This window comes from Theropithecus gelada, chromosome 2, assembly GCF_003255815.1.
Source record: "Theropithecus gelada isolate Dixy chromosome 2, Tgel_1.0, whole genome shotgun sequence".
Classification (NCBI taxonomy): Eukaryota; Metazoa; Chordata; class Mammalia; order Primates; family Cercopithecidae; genus Theropithecus; species Theropithecus gelada.
Window position 1 is genome coordinate 42,851,281 of NC_037669.1, and position 20,291 is coordinate 42,871,571.

The 20,291-nt window shown below is 49.9% G+C and overlaps 1 protein-coding gene across 2 annotated transcripts in view; it reads right to left on the reverse strand.

Moving 5' to 3' along the window:
* The window catches only part of SEMA5B (semaphorin 5B), a 122,417-nt gene extending 102,649 nt beyond the window's left edge, over positions 1-19,768 (reverse strand). The window contains exon 1 of one of the 2 annotated variants that reach the window (XR_003118101.1): positions 19,610-19,768. The gene's annotated coding sequence lies outside the window, so the exon portion shown is untranslated. Of the gene's footprint in view, positions 1-18,633; positions 18,973-19,609 lie in introns of those variants that run through there. The other variant, XM_025375798.1, reaches the window with a different exon arrangement.
* Between the last annotated feature and the right edge of the window lie 523 nt (positions 19,769-20,291).

The window sequence follows — 20,291 nt, forward strand, 5'->3', positions numbered from 1 at the left end:
GGATGTTTTATGGCTTTAGCTCTCTCTTTAACCATAACTCGACACACATTTACTGAGGCCTTGGTGCCTGGCTTTGGGCTGGGCAAAGGGACACAAAGACAAATGCTGCTCTGTCCCTGCCCTGGGAAATGAAGTTCATAGCAGGGAGACCACATGGTGATGCAGTACAGGCAGCAGCAGGCGCTGAAGGCAAAAGCAGGAAAAGGTGCCTGATTCACGCGGGAGCCCCAAAACATATGCTGATGCCCAAGCTCCCCGCTGGATGAACTGAGTCCCTCTTTGATGGTGGGGCCTGGAGGACAGGAGGTGGCTGGCTCTGGATGGGTGAGAGGTGGGGAGTGCCTTCGGGAGGTTTGGAACCCCACGGCTCAGGGCCAGGGCCTGACACCCCATAATCCCCCAGCATGTTCACACCAACAGCAGAGGCCATGTGGTAGGATGGGACAGACCATGGAATTTAGAATTGGAAGACAAGGGTTTAAAATTGCCTTTTAGTAGATGTACGACCTTGGTCATACCCTTTCTGGAGAATTTCTTCACCTCTAAAATGGGTATAACAGTACCAAACTCAGAACTTAGTAATTGTAAGAATTAAGTGAGGCAATGTACAGAAGGCATTAGAACAGTGTCTGGCATGGAGTTAAGGAAAGGGAAGTTGTGGCTTCTGGGAGAAGTAAATGAGGATGCAGATGTCCTTCAACAACAGTGAAGTGGTCCATTAAAAAATGGTTTCGGCTGGACGTGGTGGCTCACACCTACAATCCCAGCACTTTGGGAGGCTGAGGCAGGCAGATCACGAGGTAAAGAGATGGAGACCATCCTGGCCAACATGGTGAAACCCCATCTCTACTAAAAATACAAAAAATTAGCTGGGCATGGTGGCACGTGCCTATAGTCCCAGCTACTTGGGAGGCTGAGGCTGGAGGATTGCTTGAACCCGGGAGGTGAAGGTTGCAGTGACCTGAGATCACGCCACTGCACTCCATCCTGGTGACAGAATGAGTCTCTGTCTCAAAAAAAAAAAAAAGGTTTCTCTCAATATCATCATCATTTAGCCCAGAGCAGGTGAGGGTGAATTATCTGGGACCCACCACCCCAAACCTCTACAGCAAATAGCAAGTGTGAATCGGACTGAACATGTGGACCGACAGTCATGGGCTCTGTCACTGAGGCCAGGACACTCCTGTGAAGATGGGGCCAGACAACCCATCCTGGGAGCCTACTCTCAAATGCACAGGCCCAAAGGCCATTCTTGAGCACATGGAAGTAGGGGAGATGTACAGCAAGCCCCTCCTCTCATGTAACAGTGAAGCCCCTTCCAAAGCTGCCATCTCACGACCCTCACTCTCCCACCTCCATCAGAGCAGCAAAGGAATGGAAAGAGTGTGTCTTGGGGTTGGTGACTTAGCTACCAGAGCCTTGGTTTCCCCATTCATGAGATGAAGGAAGAGCTCTTGGGATGGCCCCCTGGGGATTAGGGAGCCTGTGTTTAGAAAACAGAATGCCTGTCACATCGAGCATCCAAGACATGGTCACCCCATTCAGCCTCTGTGTCACACCTGAGCCAGGTCAGGATTGTGCAGTTCAGTGTAGGAGACTGTGGGGTAGCCAGGGCTCATCCCAGGCCTCGATTTACCCATATTCCCTGTGCATATGGAAAGATCTGAGACAGAATCTGGGGTTTTGCCCAAGAAGGGGGGAATCCCGAATTCAGGCCCAGCTGGAAGGTGGGGTTTCCCCAGGACAAAAGACTCTGCCCCTAGGCCTCTGTGAAATGAAGCCCTGCCCAGCATACTCATGCACAGAGTCTGCAACCCAAGGTTAATGCCTGCATCCTGGAAGCTCAGAAACAGAGCCCAGGACACATGCTCCTGACAGAGGAACAGGCACTAAGGCTGCTACCCCAGAGAGGCCACAGGAGAGGGACAGACTGGGAACCAGTACAGGGCTAGAGAGAGGAGGCGGCCATGGCAATGCTGGCTGAGAAAGCACTTCCTGTGCTGAAGGGTAGAGTGGCTTCCCATCACCTCTCCAGAACAGAGAATGAGCCAGAAACCCCCTCTGGGCCTCCCAGCAAAGACAGGGCTTCTGAACAACATCCCTGCAGTGAAACTCTGCCTCCTCGGATTGCTTGACCCTCCTGGTTTCCAATCTCCCTCCAACACCACATGCATTTCCTGGGCTCTGTCTGGCACTGTGCCCACAGGAGCCACAGGAGAGGCCCAGTGTCAGGTTAAAGAGCACACTTTGGCTTCACTGTGGCCTAGGTTCAAATCCTGCCTCTACCTCTATACAGTCATGAGATGTGAGGCAAGTTTCTTAACCTCTCTGAGGTCTTTTCCTCGTGTGTAAACCGGGGATCATCTCTCCCTGGGAGGCCTTCATGAGGACTTCAGTGAGAGACTGGCCGGTAGTAAGTCCTTACACGTGGAAGTTGTTATTTGAGAATACAATGCAGATCCCATCAGAATCCCTGGGGCTGAAGGCTTTCAACCACCCCTAAGCCTTCTTATGCCTTCTCCCCCATGTTCCCCCAACCCCCACCACCAGTTTCCTCTGTGCCCCTGGAGGAGGCCAAGCACCGAACCAGGCCAAGATTCATCCTAGGTTAGGGAGATTTCCCCAGCAGATGACCAGGGCAAAGCCATAGGCATCTCTGCCCTACCTAGACCCCAGGTCTGTGTGGATCCATCCTCGCCGGTCCTACCCTTTCAAGGAGAGGCTTTCCTGAAGTGGAAACCGCTGCAGACACTTAGCCCAGTGCGACAATCTCTGAACAATCCTCCCTCCCAGCAGGATTGGGCTGCGAAGTGTCATTAAAGCCACAGGTTAATTAGGTGTGCAGCCATCTTGAATAGAGAAGCACCTCACCTCCTCTCATCAAGCATCCAGAGGTTCAGGGCTGCAGGAGGCAAGAAAGGGACCCACACCACCTTTCCCCCACCTTCTTCCTTCACCCCCCCACCCCAGTCCTAAAGCTCTCCAGCCAGGCCATGCCAGAATTGCCTTCCATCAGCTGTAGTCTAACTGATGACATCCTTTTCTCTACAGATGGATGGAGGGAGTGGAGATAACAGACCTGGCTGTGACTAGGGCTTCACGGAAGGTGCCTGGAGAGGTGTCCTTAGAGATGGACAGAGCCTTGAGTCCCCTCCTGCCCCCAGCCCAACCATGAGGAGGAGAGAGTGTAAGGACTGTTTTCAATGCAGCGTCCTGCAGAATGGAGCCAGGGATGGAGGCAATGCAATGGATGAAGGAAAAGCGGGAATGAAAAGAACACACTGGTCACACACAAGAGAGAGTTGGGAGGCACTGGCCCACATGGCTAGGAAGACTGGGATTGGCTTACTAGTTATCTAATACCTTCCTATCTCAGCCTGGCTCAGTCACTCCAAAATGGGGGTGCTGTGAGGAATTTCATGAGCTAAAACACATACAGCTTTTAAAACAGGCTGCTACAGTGTAAGCTCTCAGGAAACCAGGAAATCCTCACAACACCCGTCCCCTTCTGCAAACTGCTGAGTCCTGGGCTCCAGCTCGCTAGTCCACTCTGCAAAAGGTCTGGTTCGCTTGGTACCTTGAGGTCCCAGGTGCTTTACCAGGTGACCCGCTATACAGAAAGGAACTTGTGTCGTTCAATTCCCATAACAACCCTCTGAAGTAGGTATGATGGCCATTTTACATATGAGGAAACTGAGCCTTGGAGAGCAGAAATAATTTGCCCAAAGTCCACTCTAATAGTAAGTGGCAAAGTAGGTGTTCGACCCAGCTCTGTGTGGCTCCCGGCTTTTCCTCCCACCCCAAACTGTCTTCCAAGCCCCACTCCTCAGCAGAGTGTCTGAGGCCCTCACATCTAGCTTTTCTCCCTGCTCCCAGTCTAGCCAGATTCATGCCCCCCGTCCAGCGTCTGGAGGCACACACCATCTTCACTTATGTGCTTTCCCCACGGAGTCAAAGAGCCAGAATAGGAAGGAGAGAGGGAAAGGCTTCAGGGAAGAGGGGAGCTGGAGGGTAAAGGATGCTGAAGGGGAACGAGGCTGCTGCTCATCAATCTGGGAGGCTTCTCTGGCACGTCCTACAGCTGTCTCCAGCTTGGCTTCTGTCTCCCCCATCAGGGTGCGGTATTCCACAGGAAGGAAATGGTGAGAGGAGCTTTGGGCACAGGAGGGCCAAGCTGGAGGCTGGTGAGAGGCCTGGAGAAGCTCCAGCTGCTCTGAATGTGTTCAAGCCACTTGGCCCGGACACACATCCAGCGAACAGGGAACATGCAAATGAGGCTCAGAACAGCTGTAGATTCCTGATCTCACAGGAATCATGATAGGATCCTGGCAAGCACTAGGGTGGCTGGGAGGCCTCCAGGGGACCATGCAGTCTTAACTTCCAGAAAGGGGTCTGAGGTGGGTTTTGCAAACCACAAAGGTCAACTCAATGTGCCTCCTGCAGAGACTCTAAACGAAGGCTAGTGGGCATTTGAGAAGGACAGCTGAGATCACCAGCAGACAGTGTGTGTTTGGTAGAAAAGTCCTGTCAAGCAAAGTGCATCTCCTCCACTGACAGGGTCACCATGGTGGTAGACAAGGGAAATGGAGTTTGCTCATCAACCAGATCTTAAATGAGACATCCGACAAGCTCTTCACGAAATCATTGTGTATAAGCTAGAGAGGAAGCTGGAAGGCAGTAGCATTAGTGGGACATACAGCTGGTTGTACCCCAAGGGGGCTTAGCAATGGATCCCAGCCACCTGGAGGGAAGTGTCCAGGGGTCATGCTGCAGAGCTCCCACACACACCACCCCATTCAACCTCTTAGCAAATCCTTGGATCAATGTACAAGAAGCACTTGAAGTTGACAGCAGCAACAGATACATTGGATGACAGAGGCAGGATCTGAAATATCTTCGTCAGCTGGAGAGATTATTTCAAGATAAGATAAATTAGGGAAAAATGTAAAGTCCCAAACAGGAGGTCAAAAAGCTACAGCACTGTTGTAGGATGAATTGTGTCCCCCCAAAAAGCTCACAGGTTGAAGTTTTAACCCCCTGTATGTCGGATTATGGCCTTACTTGGAAATAGGATTGTTGCAGATGTAGTTAGATGAAGTCACACTGGAGGGTGGATCCCAACCCACTACGACTGGAGTCCTTATTAAAAGGGATAATTTGGTGACACACATGCACACAGGGAGAACGTGTTGCAAAGATGAAGGCAGAAATTATATTGATGCTTCTATAAAATAAGAAACACCAAAGAATGCCAGCAAACCACCGGAAGCCAGGAGGGAAGCATGGAGCAGATCTGCTGTCATATCCCTCAGAAGGAGCTCTGCCCACACCTTGATCTCAGACTTCTGGCCTCCAGGACTGGAAGATAATAAGTTTCTGTTGTTTAAGCCCCTCAGTGTGGAGTGTTTTGTTACAGCTGCCCTAGAAAACTAATTCAAACACACAGGTAAAATTGGGAAGACGCGGCTGAGTACATTATGTTAAAGAGACCCTGGGGTGCTGGTTGGCTGTAAGCTCAGTAGAAATCAGCAGTGCTGTGTGGCTGCTAAAGACAGCCAGATTAGAGTTGAGGGTATGTTAACAGAAGGTACACTAGGTGAGTTGATATGGATATGCTGGTCAGGCCTCACCTGGAGGGCCACCTTTGGTCCCTGGTGACCTCAACTGGAGAGAAGTGGGAGATCTTCAGAGTCCTATGCCCAGAGATGAAGAGACAAGCCAGAGGATGACTGCTGAAGTGGGGAAGAGGTGGGAGGTTCACCAGCTTCCAATGTTTGAAGAGCTGTGGCATAGAAGAGGGACGAACAGCCATCCACACCAAGAAGTGATGGAACCCACAGGGGGAGAAACAGACTTCAGAGAAATAAAAGAATGCTATTGGGCAGTGTTGCCCAAAACATCAAATGGGCTATCTCGTGGGGACCTGAGCTCTCTGTCTCTGAGAAACTCAAGACTCCACCTGCTGACCACTCAGTAGAGACTTGTGCCAAAGACTCAGGCAACTTGTAGCTCCAAAGAGGGTCCACTCACATTCCCAGCCTGGCTTGACACCAGCAACTCGAGATTCTTACCTATTTAAAGTTAGAGGCCACCATGCCATGTCTGGGCCTCAAGACTGTTCATCCAGGGCTTCAGCAGATTAAACTGTGTGCTGACTCATGGGTCTCAGAAGATCAGGTTTCGTGAGACCCAGGTCCACTGGAGGGATGAACCTGCTCATGCTCACAGAATAGGGGTACCAGGAGGATGAGGGGTGGGAAGGAAAGCTGCCCTGACTCCCCACTGTCCAGGGAGTTAATTGATCCCTAACTTGAGGGAGCCCCACATTGGTGTGTGCTGTGAGGGGACACAGAGGAACTTACACTCAGACCTCTCTTTGAGGGGCTCAGGGAGAACTCACCGGGAAGACAGTATTCTGCAGGAGAGGCAACTGTGATGCCGGTAAGAAGACGCAGTGATCCCTAAGTATATCTGGGGGATCAGTCCCAGAACCTCCTGCAAATTCCCAAATGCACAAATGTTCAAGTTCCTTACATAAAATGGTGTAGTGTTTGCCTATAACTACACACATCCTCCTGTATACCTTAAATCATTACTTGATTACCTATAACACCTAATACAACGTAAGTACTACGTAAACAGTTGTTATATTGTATTGTTTAGGGAATAATTACAAGAAAAAAGTCTCTGTACATGTTTAGTATAGATACATTTAAAAATTTAATTTAATTTAATTTTTATTTTTTAGAGACAGGATCTCGTTCTGTCACCTAGGCTAGAGTGCAGTGATGCTATCGTAGTTCATTGCAGCCTTGAGCTCCTGGGCTCAAGCAATCCTCCTGCCTCAGCCTCCCAAGTAGCCAGGACTACAGGTGCATAACACCATACCTGGCTAATTTTAAAAAAACCTTTTTTTTTTTTTTTTTTTTTGTAGAGATAGGGAGAGCCTTGCTATTGTTCTGGCTAGTCTCATAATCCTGGCCTCAAGTGATTCTCTGGCTTCAGCCTCCCAAAGCACTGGGTTTACCAGTGTGAGCCACTGTGCTCAGCCTCAGATGCATTTATATTATATTATATTATATTATATTATATTATATTATATTATTTATTTATTTATTTATTTTTGAAACACAGTCACTCTGTCGCCCAGGCTGGAGTGCAGTGGCATGATCTCAACTCACTGCAAGCTCCACCTCCCGGGTTCATGCCATTCTCCTGCCTCAGCCTCCCGAGTAGCTGGGACTACAGGCGCCCACCACCACGCCCAGCTAATTTTTTGTATTTTTAGTAGAGATGGGGTTTCACTGTTAGCCAGGATGGTCTCAATATCCTAACCTTGTGATCCGCCCACCTCGGCCTCCCAAAGTGCTGGGATTACAGGCGTGAGTCCCCGCACCTGGCCCAGATGCATTTTTTTAAAATATTTTCAATCCAAGTTTGGCTGAATCCTCACATGGATTACACAGATACAGAGAGCTGACTATACTTCCCAGGATTATTAAATGAGCTCATTTAATCCTCCTTTAAACACAGTCCTACCTCATCTTACAGTTAAAAAAAAAGAAAAGAAAAGGATGCTCAGAAAGGGAAAGGAACTTACACAAAACTCACAACCAAAAAGCAGCCATGCTGGGTTTGAAGCCAAGTATCTGTCTCATTTTCAAACCCACACTCATTCCAAGGTTCTCCAATGCTTCCCTAGTAAAGGGATGTAGGTTGTGAGTTTCAAATAATCACCACAAGCATCCAGCAACAGAAAGAATGACCTAACGTGGTCCAAAGCAGTGTCTCCAGCTTTAGCATGCAACAGGGTTTTTAACAGCACAGGTTGGCTGGGCGCAGTGGCTCACACCTGTAATCCCAACACTTTGGGAGGCCGAGGTGGGCGGTTCACTTGAGGTCAGGAGTTCAAGACCAGCCTGGTCAATATGGTGAAACCCCGTCTCTACTAAAAATTAAAAAATTAGCCAAGCATGGTGGTGGAGGCCTGTAATCCCAGCTACTTGGGAGGCTGAGGCAGGAGAATCATTTGAAATTGGGTGGCGGAGGTTGCAGTGAGCCGAAATTGCACCACTGTACTCCAGCCTGGGTGACAGAGTGAGTGAGACTCCATTATCTCAAAAAAAAAAAAAAAAAAAAAAAAAGTTTTTTTTGCTAGGCCCCAGCCCAGCAAAAGGTTGACTGAACCTTTTTAGTGGGTCTGGGGTACAGCCCAAGAATTGTTGCATTCTTAACAAGTTCTAGTGGCACTAATGCCACAGGTCAGGGGCTTTACTTTGAGAATCCCAGCTCTAAAGAGATCAGGAAAGGAATTGGCGTTCCAGCCTCAGAGCCGCAAAGACATAGAGGTACACTGGTAGGATGATCACCTGTTCCCAGGGCAGGAGTCCCGCAAAAGCCAGGCAGCAGAACTGCTGGCCAGTGCTGAAACAGAAGCTTACTTCACTAGAGTCCATCTGTTTGGGAAGATGCTCATTCTAGAAAACCTAGGTTCCTGTACTTTTCACTCTGGGCTCTTCTGGTTCTCCCGGGCTGATGAGTATGTTCTTCCATAGGAAGCCCTGCTTCTTCTGTGGTTGACCACAGTCACCCTCAGCGTTTTCTCCCTGTCTTAGCAGAGGAGCTTCTTTCACCAGACCTTTTGCGGCTGGGCTTCCCAACCTCCTCCTGATGCCAGATGCCCTCCACGAAGCACATCTGAGTTGGGCAGGGTCCCCTCTCAAATCCATATTCATAAATGAGCACAGAATGACCAGGAAGAACCCAATCTGGACCCCACATTTCTCTTAGCTCCATTTAAGATGGTGTTGTTTTGCGCCACCCCATCACCTTGCCGGCTCTGATGAAGCCTGTGTGCAGTTGAATCCCTCAGATCTTTTTCTCAGGACCTCAACCAAATCAGGTCTGTCCCCAACCCTCTCATGAACTTGAGTAATTAATTTCTGCAATCTAAATGCAACTTTCCATCTGCTGCTGTTAGATTTCATTTTGTTAGTTGAAACCCAGCATTCCAGTTTGTTGAGATCATTTTTGACTCTTTATTCTGTCTTTTATTGGAGCTGCCTATCATGGCCTTGTCAACAGATTTGATTTTGCTTACTCCAGTTTCATCCAAGTCATGGATAAAAACGTGAAGCTTCATATTCCAGAATCTCACCTTCCACAAACTGTCTTCTCTTTTAAAATCCCTAATTCTAGGATCATAATTCCCCAAGTCAGACTTCCTATAGTCTAAGGGAGGTCTCCGGGTACATGGTTTCTTTCCTTGGCTATTATAAACACCAGGCGCATGTGGTCACTTTCATCTGATCATCCTATCATATCTTGTCACCTCATTCTGGATCATGGTCAGAATTGAATCAGGATAGTTTCAGTTGCCATTTCTTGACCTTCTCAGTCATGACAATGTTACAGAGGCAAGAATGCAAGAATACATCCAATTCTCCACTTTAAGCAGTATCTGGTTTCCAGTAGAAGTCAAACTGCCTATGCCCTGTCATGACTATAGCATGCCTCCCTGACAGCCTTATATTCCACACTGGGAAAGTAGCACCCACATTCTTCCAACTGGCTGGAGAAGCTGTAATAGGAATACATCATAACTTGGACCTACTCAGCTGCAAGGCATGCTGGAATCTTGGCAGCTGGTCAGTGAGGAGCAAGAAATGTTTTCTAGAATGGGTTACCTGGATAAAGGGATGATGAGGACATGACCCAGGAAGTAAAAAGGAAAGGGGGGCGTTGATGAACAGCATCCCGACTCTCCTGCTGTTTGTACTGAGAAATGCCCCTCTTCTACTGGAGAAAGACACAGCATATGTCCATGGGATGCTGAGGGAACATTTCTGAACAACTTGTTGACAACAAGCCAAGAGTTAACACCAAGAAGATTGAGAAAAGCGTATGTGGTAGTTAAATGTGTAGGTTCTGTGTTTAAATCCCAGCTCTACTACTTATTAGCTGTGTGACCTTAGGCAAATAATTTTATTTCTCAAGGTTTCAGTTTCCTTATGAGGAAAGTGGAGATAAAAATAATATGTGGGCTGGGCGCAGTAGCTCATGCTTGTAATTCCAGCATTTTGGGAGGCCAAGGGATGTGGGTCGCTTGAGCCCAGGAGTCTGAGACCAGCCTGGGTAGAAACCCCATCTCTACATGAAACACAAAAGTTAGTCAGTCAGGTATGGTGGTGTGTGCATGTGGTCCCAGCTACGCGGGAGGGAGGCTGAGATGGGAGGATGGCATGAGCACAGGAGGGTGAGGCTGCAGTGAGCTGTGATTGCACCACTGCCCTCTGGCCTGGGTGACAGAGTAAGATCCTGTCTCAAATAAATTAATAAATATTTTTTTAATGTGTACATAAGGCACCTGAGGATTAAAAGAGATAATGCACATAAAAAGTTTACCAGGCTGGTGTATAGTAACAACTCTATAAACCACAGCTGTTTTTACAGAACACTAGCTGGAAGGCACTGAGTGTTACGGTTCAGGGGCTGGAGGTATGACGATGAAAGGGCTGAAGAGGTGAAAGGAGAAACAAGGATGCTGGAGGTGGGGGCAGGAGAGCCTAGGAGTTCCTACGAAGGGAGAGGCAGCATTCTGTGGAACTGATCTGGAGACAGAGCCTCGGACCAAGGCTAGGTCAAGGGATGCTGACCTCAAATCCGGGAGGGGGAAGCAGTCAGCGCGAAGTCTCAGAGGAGAGCAGTGAAAAATGTCTCTAAAACTCTGAATCCAAAAACTTTTTTTTTTTTTTTTTTTGAGACGGAGTCTCGCTCTGTCGCCCAGGCTGGAGTGCAGTGGCCGGATCTCAGCTCACTGCAAGCTCCGCCTCCCGGGTTCACGCCATTCTTCTGCCTCAGCCTCCGGAGTAGCTGGGACTACAGGCGCCCGCCACCTCGCCCGGCTAGTTTTTTTTGTATCTTTTAGTAGAGACGGAGTTTCACCGTGTTAGCCAGGATGGTGTCGATCTCCTGACCTCGTGATCCACCCATCTCGGCCTCCCAAAGTGCTGGGATTACAGGCTTGAGCCACCGCGCCCGGCCCCAGAAACTTTTTATTGCTGTAGGAAGTCAGTCAAAAATGGTCTAAATGGTCCATGTGAAAAGGCATCAATATTCCACTTCTAGAAATCTGTTCTGAGGAAATAATCATTGATAGGCACAAAGATTTATGTGCAAGGATGTTCACTGCAGCATTGTTTATAATAGTGAAAAGTGGTTTACAATTTAAATGTCCAACCCTGGGGGTTTGTTAAATAAATTATGGTGCATCCACATGATGGAATACCAGGCAGCCATTATAAAGCCCATCTTAGTAGGATACTTAGGAAGGGGGAAATTATCACAATATGCAGTTAAATGAAAAGGCTGGTTACAAAGAGTACAATCACAATTTGGTTACATACCTATCTAGACGAAACACACAAAAATGTTGAATGAATATTCATTACTTTTGTAAATGCTTTTTAAGAAAAAAATGACCAAAAAGAAGTAACCAGACAGGAGCTCTCACAATCAGCTTATAATAGACAGTCATTAAATTCAGAACACAAACAGTAGCTATGATCTGAATGCCAGGAGCTGTAGCTGGTGCCCATTAGAAAGGACCTGGCTGTTTAGAAGGGTTGAGGGCTAAGAGGTTCTGCATGCCATTGGCGTGAGGCCAGGTAGAGCCTAGAAAAGAAGATTTAGGTCAGTGGCTCTCAACCATGGCTGCCTATTTGAAGCTCAAAAAAAATACCAGTGCCCAGGCTCCCCCCACAGAAATTCTTTCTTAATTAAGGTCTAGGATAGGGCTGTCAAATATATATTTTTTTAAAGCTCTGCAGGTGATTTTTACAGAAGTCAGTGAATTACTTGTTGAGCTGGACCAAGCCACTGTTACCTGTATACAGAGGTAGACTTGAGGCTGCTCACCCCACTTCACAGCTGCCTTCTCTCTGGACAGGGCCTAGGCAGGAAAGTGAGGAAAGTCTCACTCTGGAACGTGGAGAGCTGTTGAAAGGGAGCAGGTGCCCCAAGGCACCTGGTCTATGCAGAAACATTACCCTCAGCCTTGGGGACATTAACAGAAGTGCTCCTTAGACCTTGCCTGTTTGGAGCTTTTACCACGAGGACACTGCTCTATACTTAGACTCCTGATGGGACCCAGGGTACCCCTGACGCCAAACACTGAAAGTCCAGGCTCTACAAAAGGGGGAAATCTGCAGGGGCCTGACCCTGCATCAGCCTGAGCTAGTGGGATTTTCCTCTTCTGTCCTGCTTTTGGGCAGAAATACACACCAACCAACAGGGCAATGTGTAAACCTTAAAAGCAGTCTGCTTTGAGTGGATGAGGCCTCTGGGAGAGGGCTACTAGTTTCCCCCGGGCACCTTGAGGGAAGAGAAGCAGAGGGAGCTGGCTGCTAGAAACAAAAGTTTGTATTAAATGATAAGATCTCCCCCAGCTTCTCACCACAGATATAGAGTTACTCAAGGCACTGAAAGAAGGGAAAGAAGAGGCCTGAGTCGGGTGCTTCACACACTGGATCCATCTGTCCCTGAATAATTAAGAGTCAACTGCAGCTCTTTTGTATTCTTAACAGTGGGGCTCCTGGGGGGCCTTTGGGACGATGACTAGGGCAGTAGGGAGGGAGTTTTGGCTCAGGTAGGCCAGTGGGGTTGGCAAATAGGGATGGATCTAGGCCGGGCGCGGTGGCTCAAGCCTGTAATCCCAGCACTTTGGGAGGCTGAGACAGGCGGATCACGAGGTCAGGAGATCGAGACCATCCTGGCTAACACGGTGAAACACCGTCTCTACTAAAAATACAAGAAAATTAGCCGGGTGAGGTGGCGGGCTGGATCTAAATTGTTACCCCGCAAGCCATTTCCCTAAAGTTGCCTCCAAGGGCGGGCTCACATCAGTGCTGGCAAGGAACGGAACTGCGGATAGAACTGCGGTTAATCAGATGGTCAACCGGTAACACACAGCTTTGGAATGCCTTGCATCTACATTTATATGTGTGTATATATATACATATATATGTATGTTTATATGCACATGTATGCCTCAGTATACAGCAGATTTACCTTCCAAATGATGTTTGGCTCAGGCTGAGGCAAACAGGAAAATGCATTCTCTGAAGATGGAGCAACTGGCAGTCGGTCAGATGGGTTAACAACAGAGGGGCTGGATGGTAACTAGAAACTAGCCTGAGACTCACATTCCGCACAAAGAATCCACAGAAAAGTCAATGAGCCACTCCTGGAAAATCAAGAAGCAACTGTAATATCCATTCAAAACCACTGACTTGAGGGCCAGAAAGGGCTTTAGGATTCTTGTGAACACCTCCCATTCACAGATGAAGAACCCAGTGGTTTAGCAGAGGTGCTCAAGCAGAAAAGCCTCCCTCATTTCTAACCCAGCCTCCCCGCTCCATAACTGAAACCTCGAATTTGATCCTCAGGGGACTGGCAGGACAGATGGTCACCAACCATCCTTCACGTACCAACCTTTCCCATCACAGAAGATGCTGGCCAGAGACATTCCTGGTTCGAATGCAAAGATACTCTGATCATATCGACAAGGCTTCAAATTCAAACGAGTTCCACGTGTAAGTCTGATTAAGTCATCCTTATTAAACGCAGATCAATGAGGACAGTGTCATGGAGGGATTCAGCACACACAGCATTGCCTTTAAAGCTTTCGTGTACTCAGGGAAAGCCCGATGGAATCCTTGTCCCTCTATTTCAAGTCAGAGAGAGTGGAGGAGAATCAGCAGACCAACTGCCAAGAAGAGCTCAAGGTTAAACTCTCCTGACCCCAGTCCCCGTCCCAGAGATCCCTCCTTCTGCTTTCTCTATTGTGCCCAGCAGCAAATTGGACAGAAAACCATCTTCATTTTTTATTCCGCTTTGAAGCCACCAAGTCGAATAATTTCTCACTGGTGAGTCTCCCACTCAAATCAGGACTGAGAGGCCATCATGCAAGGTTTGGGTTTCATCTCTCATGCTCACTAAAACAGAAGGGAAGGGAAGTGGCATGGCAGAGCCACACAACATTCAGCACCCTCCTGTCCCTTTCCTTTCAAAACTCAATTCTCAGCTGGAACTTCTCCCTGCCATTTTCTAGCATTCAAGCTGGTTATAAAGGAAATTTCTTCAGAAGGAAAGTATTGCAGGAGATCCATCTGAAAGAGAATGGCATTCATGAAGATCCTGTTCCAGATTACCCATTAGAGGATTATCTCCTCAGCTAAGGCAGATGTCATCAAACCAAAAGTCAAAAAGAGGGGGATTTGCAAAAGTATAGTACGATGCCAGTGAAAAATCCAGGTGTTGTCCACACATGCTATAAATGAAGGGCTCAATTCTGTCAATTCAATGAAATTCCGTCAGTCAAGGCATTTGCTTTGGCCTCTTGCCATACATTTAAGACCAAGTTAGTTAAGTGCTGTCATAAATTTAAGGCCAACTTAGTGATGGCTAAACTCAAATGCAAAGATCTGAATGTAAAGAAAACTCATTCATTAGAAGTAACCATTTCCAGCGCGCGCACACACACACACACACACACACACGAAATGAAGACAAGCTAGTGATCAAGGTGACTGAATGAGGCAAAAGATGGTCCCCAGAATCCACTGTGGTTTAGACACTTAAGTATAAATAACACTCCCTCCAAGCATTTGTCATCCCCAGAGCTCCAGATGCCCAGACCTCCAGGAGCCTGGCTTTGCCTCTATCTACACCGTAGGTACAAAGTACATGTTTACTTTTGATGAGTGAGGAATCTGAGGCACAGAGAGGGAACTTGAAACTAGGAAACAGCTAAGGTGATGGAATCCTAGCCCTCTGACCCTCCCTCAAAACCCTGGACTTCAAGTCCTTTAGACAACTCCACATTAGCTGTCAGGTCTCCCAGACAAACCCACAGGGGGAAAAACATCACAGTAAATTCCACCACAGATGTTGAGGCAATGCTGATAATTGTGTACTCTTAGTCATGCTGATTTATCCCATCCTGGGAGATCAGAGGCATATGTTGTTTACTGTTGTATCCACAGCTCCTAGAACAGTGCCTGGCACATAGTAGGTGAGTGAATACAGGAGTTTACTGCCACTGATGGTCTCTTCTACCCTGTACCCAGGCAGTGACAAAGCCAACACTAGAAGATCATAGGAAACTTCTGTCTACTGCCAAGGTATAGGTGATGTGGCACCAGAACTCAGCTCTGGGTTCTTTAAGGCAATAGACATAACAAGGTGACATGCACTTCTAATCAGGGATCTTGTCTTTTTGTCCTCTCTGTCTATTCTACCACCTCAGTCATCAATGAAAGTGGTGAACTGGTTGACTGGTAATGAGTTGCTAACTCAGATCATTGGATATAAGAGGGTGACCAAGACTAAGGACAGGAGTGTCATGGTCAGTGTTCAAATAATTGGACCCAATAGCATCTTCCTCCCAAATATATGTACTCCATCCATAAATGTCTGCTGTTCCTCTACCCCCATGATGGTTCCCATTCCTCTTTTTAGATCCCCACTCAGGGATCAGGGCTTTCTGGATGTTCCTTGGAATCTGCAAACATCCAATGTGAGCTTCTAGTCTTATCTCATCTAACCCTATTGCTACATTAGATGAAACAAAAAGTTATGGTTGAATTTTCTCTTTTTTGTAAAGAATAAAATTGGTTTACACCCACTGGATTCCCAGTGGGAAGGGGGACAGGAGATCTGAATCCAGTCTTGGCTCTGCATGTGGAACCTAATATTGATGGATGTGATGTGCTCAGATTTGAGTAAAACAAGATGGCTCCCTCAAGGAACTTATCATCTCACAGAAGAATCTTAATGGGCCCTGAGAATGAGGGTGAGCCAAGGGCCCAATAGGTCAGAGGTAGAACCAGGCCATGAGATATTTCAATCAATCCTCAAGGTATAGGGAGAAAAGATAACATGTACATTCAAGGCAGATGAGCTCACTTCTTAGAATCTTAATTTCTTACTCTATAGATATAAGGGGTCAGGCTACTTAAAGCTGTTAATTGATTTTCTTAACACCATTTCACTTGGCCAGTTTGGCTTTGAACTCCCAATTGCCCATAAGCTGGGCCACTCTAATTGCCTGATCAACACATTGTGATCTGCCTGCCCTCTGTAGGCATTTGAATTTGTGCTTCTCCTGACATGGACAATCTCCAGGGCCTCTTCCAGCTTTGAGTCTCAATAAGAAGTGACCAGTGGAGGGTCTTTCAAACAAGCCAGGAAGCTCACCCTAAGACAAGAAAGTTTCTGGGGCTCCTCAGTCCTAATGGGGAGGTAGCAATCTATAGTTTGGAGCTGGACCTCTCGGCTTCTCTGGTTTTCTAAGGCACTAGAAGTGGTAAAGGAACTTTTTCCCCTCGCTAGTGGGTGTCCTATCTCAGGCCAGAGTCAATAAGCTCAGCTCTCTGGTTGACCTGAGTCATCAAGCTTTCTTTAACCCTTCCTCTCCTAAACCCTTGGGTCATCAGGAACCTTGCTGCCTGTACAGCCACTGCATTTTCCTCTCCATGTTCTCCCTCCCCAAACACGTAGACAAGTGTCTCAGGATCAAACTGGTGAACTTAGTAACCTCTCTAGGCATGGGCTCAGCACTGTACCTCTTTTTATCTACCAGCATTTAGCATGGTGCATTGCACACAGTAGGGGTTTAAACAGTGTTAGATGTCCACAGTGATGATTATGTTCACTACTGTTGGCTTTGGAGGAGGAAGGCTCTGGCATTGGCTGCTTGGAAAAAGAAAAGGGATGGAAGATCTGCCATTCCTTCTCAGACTGGTGGTGATAGGTGTCCACATGGAGAAAAGAGCACCCCCGAAAACCCACACTCACCTACACTCACCTTTCCCAACACAGCACAGCCAGAGGCAGCCCTTCCTCGCGAGTGGTCTACTCCCACACCCCAAGGTCAGAACAGTTCTCACCACCCCATGAGTGACCAAGTGGCAAGTTCCCCCATCTCTCCTATATTTTATTTCCTCCTCCGTTGAAAATCTAGACTTGGGGCAAGGTACTGGCTATTTCTTTCCAAGCTGTTTTTAAATCTGCCCCTCTTTTCCTAAGTTGTGAGGTCCAGTTGTAAGGTTCAAGTTCCCCTCTTGCCCCTTGCTCAAGGTCATCTGTCCCGGCTTAGAAAAGGTGAGAGGCCACTGCTGATTGTCAAGAAGAGAACAGGCTTAAAGAGATGAGCGGAAGTGGGAAGTGAGGAGCAAGCGGGCAGGGAGGGCTGTGGAGAGAGGCCCCGCGGCCGAAGTGGGTCGGGGTGCCTGAGAAACGTGGAAGGAGGTAGGATTCACTAGGGGATGAAGGAAAAAGATGGGGCTAGGGCCAGAGAAGGTAGGATCGTGGTGAGATCTAGATACGCAAGCTTCCAAACCCCCAGTCCCAATTCCGTTAGCCAAGAAGGAGTGCACCCCAGGGTAGGCAGCTCTCCCGGCTCCGGCTGCTCCCACCCCGCCCCTCTGCAGAAAGCCTGGGCAGGATCGCAGGGGTGCGGGCAGAATCCAGCGCTCCTCTCTCCTCATCCAGACTCGCGGCCCACTCCCGCCTGGCGCGGTGGGCAGTCGGAACGACCCAAAGACTGGGCTTGGGGTGAGGGGGGAGGAGGGGGTAAGAACGGCGCTGCAGGTGGTCCTCCTCCTTGTTTAAAGTTTGCGGTGGGCAAAGGAGTCGGCTCCGTTGGGCCGGATCCTCTCGAGCCTCGCCTTCTTCCTCCTCCAGTCCCGCGACCACTTCCCTCTCGGCTCCCGCCCCGCGCGGGTCCCCGATCCCCTCTCCCGTCTGCATCCCTCTCTGTGCCCAAGCGCCCCCCGCTCCCTCCCTTCTCGCTGGATCTCCCGCAGGACGTGAGCGGAAAGTGAATGGGCAGCCCCAACCACAAAGACAAATTACCATGAGAAACATAAATCGGGAAATCGCCGCTCGCGTCCCCGCTTCCAGCTGCCGCACCCCTCTCCACCCTCCCAGCCGGGAGTGCAGGGCCCTGAGCCACTGCCCCTGGGGCCTGACGGGCAGAGTTCGTGCTCCGCAGGGCAACAGTGTCCTGGAGGGGGGTCTGGGAAGAATCTGGGCGGCGGCTCCGCAGGCGGCGGCAGTGGAGCGGGGACGTCCCTGAGCGGGAGATTTCACACTCCAGGCGGGCCACGCGTTCCCACGCGCCTCGCCGCCCGCACTCTCCCTCCGCGCTGTTTACTAGCCGGCCCTACCTAAGCCTCCATCTCCTCACCTCTGTCCTTCTGTCCCTCTGTCCCTCTGTCCCTCAGCCTCACTCGTCCGTCTCCTTCTCCAGGCCTGGGTCCCGGGTCCCCATCGCCGCTGCAGCCCGGATGCGCCGACCACAGCCCGGGCAGGGCCCAGTGCAACCGGGACCCAGAGCTGGCGGGCGGCGGGAACGCGGCAGCGCCAAGGGCTCTTAAGCCGAGGTGGCAGCGGGTGGCGCGGAAGCCAGAGGACCCCCTGTCCTCCCGCCCGCAGCCTCACCTACCTGGCTTCAACTTGCCAGAGCCCAGACCCCTACCTCCCTACCCCGATACCCACCCGAGTTGCTGAAGTTTGCAAGTTGCAGCCCCAACCCGCGCAGGGGAAGCGCCCGGGGCTCCCGGGACTCACCTCCCAGCGACGGGTGCAGGTGCCCAATTCCCTGCGGCTCCCGACTCCCGGGCGGCGCGGAGCGTCGGGGGCCAACCAGGAGAGCTGGCGGCCCGTCTGGGAATAGGGCGGCCGCGCAGGAAAGGCCTCCCTCAGCGCTCCAGTGCAGTCCCGACCCCGGCCCGCGCCAGCTGCACTCGGGCTCCCAGCAGCCGCTGAACGCGCTGCCGACCCGCCCGGCTCGGCGGAGCTGGGCTCTGGCACCAACCCCCGCGCTCCAACTAGCTCCCGACCCGGCGCGGGGAGAGAGCAGGGAGGAGGAGACCGCGGGAGCAGAAGGAGGGAGGGGGAGGTGGGGGAGGAGTTGCGAGCGAAAGGAGAGAAGGAGGGGAGCGGGAGCGAAAGAGAGGAGGGGGCTGGAGCGGACCTGCCGCGGTGGGCGCTGCACCCGCCAGCCTCGAGGCGCGCGGAGGAGCGCGAGGGGGCGCCCTGCGGCGCGGCCGCTCGGCCGACTCCCGCCCAGGGCCTGCAGAGTGTGGTTACCAGCCGGGTGGGCTGAAGCCCCTTCCCCGGCGGGCATTCCGGCGGCGAGACCTAGGCCCCCGAGCATTTGCCGCCGTTTGCCACATCCCGCCTTGCAGTGCTCGGTCACCCCATCTCGAATGTTACATCTTCGCGGGCCATCGGCGGGACCTGCCCAACCCAACACTCCGGGCCTGAGGAAGCTCCCCCAAATCCCACTCCGGACTCCCACATTCCCCAGCCCCATCAGTTCGGAACGATCTTCCTGCCTGTGGATTTGAAGGGGAAGGGACCTCGTGTAAAACAGGGGAGAGCCGTTATAACCTGCAGTGGCAGAGAGGAAGGCTAGGCTGCTGGGCTGGGCTGGAAAGCCAGAACTGGCCGATTTCGGTTAACCTTGCAAACTGTACGATATTGAGCGAACCTCTCCAAGCCTCAGTTTCCTCAGCTGTAAACTGGGGTTAGTAATACGCACCCTACAGAATTGTGAAGAACGAGTAGGGGATACGGGGAGTAAAATAACATCAGGAACAGTGGGAGGGCAGCCAAGAGATGAGCGATCCGCGGAGGTGCTGGAGCGTTCTCGGCTGAGGACGGAAGGTTTAGCGCAATCAAAACAAGCGAGGCCGAATTGTTTACAAGTTTAAGTGATCTAGTGTTTCTGCTGGCTAGAAGGCGGGAGAGAAAGACGCAGGGGGCAAGCTTCAAATCCTAGCTGCCCGGGCTGCAAGAGGGATGGGAAGGGAGCCCTCTGCTGAACAAAAAATATATTTGAAAATTTAAAAAAAGGTGACCTAAGAACGAGTGAGAAAGACAAAGGATCAGAAAAGCTAAAACCAGGAAAGTGTGAATCTAAGAGATAACCAAAGAGAACTATGGAATAAAAATAGATAAGTTGGAGGAAGGAAAATATCAAAAGACTTTCTAGAGTATGCCAAAAATCGGATAATTAGAACAAAGTCTGAGTGAGGCATTTTACATAATAAAATTCTGGGTAAAGGAAACCCCGATAAAGCAGAAGAATTAAGACACTAAGAGCCCCAGAGAAGCACCTCCTCCCTGCCATCCTCCTACCCCTGGACCATGGCAAGAAGCAGTTTGACAGGATAATGGGAAAGAAAGGGTGGTTCTGAATCCAAGAAGGGAGTTTATGAGAC